Source organism: Argentina silus, assembly GCF_951799395.1.
Source record: "Argentina silus genome assembly, chromosome: 12".
NCBI classification, from domain to species: domain Eukaryota; kingdom Metazoa; phylum Chordata; class Actinopteri; order Argentiniformes; family Argentinidae; genus Argentina; species Argentina silus.
Window position 1 is genome coordinate 18,416,366 of NC_139666.1, and position 374 is coordinate 18,416,739.

The window sequence follows — 374 nt, forward strand, 5'->3', positions numbered from 1 at the left end:
GTCTCTCTCTCCACCTTTCTCTCCTCCTCCGTGTGGGGGATACTATCCAGGTCTGGTAATGATAGTCACATGCTTGGTTTCTTAGAAAATTCTAACACTGTTTCTGCACCTCCACACTCACTTGTTCACACTGCTCCACTTATATCCCTTACTCTCTCTCTCTCTCTCTCTCTCTCTCTCTCTCTCTCTCTCTCTCTCTCTCTCTCTGTCTCTCTCTCTCTCTCTCTCTCTCTCTCTCTCTCTCTCTCTCTCTCTCTCTCTGTCTCTCTCTCTCTCTCTCTGTCTCCATGATGCAGAAAGGTTTTCCTGACATGGGGGTCCCTGGACACTCTTCAGAGGAGATAGAATGCGTCATAACCCCCCCCCCCCCCCAA